We start from the raw sequence: 2637 nt of genomic DNA, 5'->3' as shown, positions 1-2637 counted from the left end.
CCCCCTTTGAGCCACGCCGTAGGCCGCAGGCAGGCAAGTCTGGGGACCCCGGTTCCCAGAACGCCGACAACATGTTTAGAAAAAATATAGTTCTGGATTTGAAGTTCAAATAGAGGAATCATAGAAGTTCAAGGACACTGCTGTAAGAAAAAACATATGAAACATGTTCAGGAAAAATATAGTTACGTATGTGAACTTCAAGCACTGGTACCATAGAAGTTCAAACAACACTACTGTAAGAAAAAATTGGGTTACATTATTAGTTAGTAATACTGCTACCTGTGAAGTTCAAGTACTGGTACCACAGAAGTTCAACAACACTGCTATAAGGAAAAATACATGTGAATTTTTTAGATAGTCATACTGCTACCTGTGAAATTCAACTACTTGTACAACATAAGTTCACCATCAGTGCAAAAAAGAAGCAAGTTTTATTTTTTTAATTCATGCAGACCAGTGCCCATCGATGGCGAAAGCTATACCACAATCATTCGCAAACACTGTCGACAAGCTATGCCGTTGGCACATCCTGAAGAAGTACAAGGAATACCTCGCGTTGTTGTACAAAAAGTATAAAACATTCAAAGAGGAGTTCACAGCTATATTAAACTGGCCGCTGATGCCAACGGTGTTTGAAGCTTCCTGGGCTGAACTCATGCACAAGTACAACCTAGAGAACGACCAGATGATGATGCAGCTATGGAGTGATAGGAAAATGTGGATTTCAGCATATTACAAGAATATTTTCTGTGCTAGAATGACTTCCACACAATGAAGCGATTGCATGAATCACGTGCTCAAGAGAGGGTTTGTCAAGGGGACCCAGAACCTACACAAGTTTGCTAGGCGGGTAAATGCTTGCATACAAACTCGAATGCAGAAGGAGAACGAGCAAACAATGACCAGCATGGTATTAAGACAAAAAACACCCCCATCATATTGTGACTTCCTTCAACATGTGCACACTGTATTTAAAAAGTTGAAACCCAGGACTCTGCTTCGACTAATATCTTATTTTTTGACATGTGCAGACCAATCCTGTGAAGAAAACAACATACGGCTACAAGGAAGAAATGGCTATCAGGTACACGAGAGCCGTGTACACCGAGATGAGGACTAGGATGAGAAAAGCCATGCTATTTCACGCAAAGCCTATAGCATAGCCCACTAAGTACCTTGTTGTCCTACCACAACAAGGCTGGCCATGATGATGAAAATAGATTTTCCTGGTCAAAGCATGAATTCCAGGTTGTAGCTGACACATGTGAGCGGAAAAACAAACTCATTAAATAGCTAAACTAGTAGTATCATATCAAATATATGAAACTCATTGCTGGCTCACAAACTATGTATTGTGCATTCATCACAAAATGCAGGCCTGTTATGCCTTCACATCATGAACATACTGGACTACCTGAATCCTGACAAATTTCCACACAAGTATATCGTCAGACGGTACACAAAGACTGCAAAATCACAACCAACCTTTGATACAAGTGACTACAACACAACTGCATTGGATGGCAGCTCAAGACTATCGAAGCAAGACATTTTACTGTAGCTAAATTTGATGGTTAACAAGAAAGCGATGAGATGTGACCAGCAATATGACAGAGCCTTCTATGTTCTCAAGAGGCTCGTGGAAGAGCTTGATGCAATACATCCAGCAAATTGAGCGGATGCTGATGAAAGGATGGCTGAAGAGGATGTTGAAATTGAAGATGACCTTCATTATTATGCAGCTGAAATGCTCCAGGCCGCTGCTCAAGCCAACCAATGCAAGAAGGGCATTGACCAATTAATGCAGCAGTGGCAGCAAGATATGATGAAACTGCTGCTGTACTCTAAAATAAAGGGTAGGAAGAAAATTTCTGCAGCAAAGAAAAGTGACAAGAGAGCTCAAATAAAGGCACCACATGTAGGAAGAGTGCCACTTGGACACATGCAATGTAGTGTGTGCAAAAAGGTTGTAGGACACAGCAAGCTCACCTGTCCAACACTCTTAGAAAGAAACGATGCCGAGGTGGTCAAGCAACCCAAAGTTCAAAAACAGCAGCCCAAAGTTATAGAACAAAACAAGGGACCACACCCATAGAAAGCAAGCAGCTGACTTTGTAGCATATGCAAGGAGTATGAACCACATAATGCAAGAACATGCCCAAAGCGCACAGATGCTGAAAAGACAAGCAAAAACCCAGAGAAGAAATAGAAAGCAAAACCTAGAGCCAGCAACAAGAAAGTGGTGGAAGACGAAGAGGAAGACAAATATGAAGACACCATCGAAGAAGAAGAAGACGAAGAGGAAGAGGAAGTGGAGTGCGAAGAGGAAATGGAAGAGGAAGATGAAATGGAAGAGGAATATGAAGAGGAAGAGGTACATGTCAAGCAAAAACCACTACAAGCAAAGCCTAGGAGGAGCACAAGGTTGATGAATAGTTAGACTAGGTCAATTAAACCAAGCAAACTTATGTCATGTCAATGTGCAGAATGTTATTCCACTTTTGGAACAGTATTTTAGGAGAAGCTTACTTGAACTTCTATTGTTGAAGTTTCAAAGAAATTATACAGTAGAAGTTCAAGTAAGCTTACTACAGAAGTCCAGATATAGTATGAGAGGAGGTGCTGGTGATGTATTGC

The sequence above is a fragment of the Triticum urartu genome, chromosome 6A, assembly GCF_056163025.1.
Source record: "Triticum urartu cultivar PI428250 chromosome 6A, HENAU_Tu73, whole genome shotgun sequence".
NCBI lineage: Eukaryota > Viridiplantae > Streptophyta > Magnoliopsida > Poales > Poaceae > Triticum > Triticum urartu.
Note: the sequence above shows the minus strand (reverse complement) of the source record.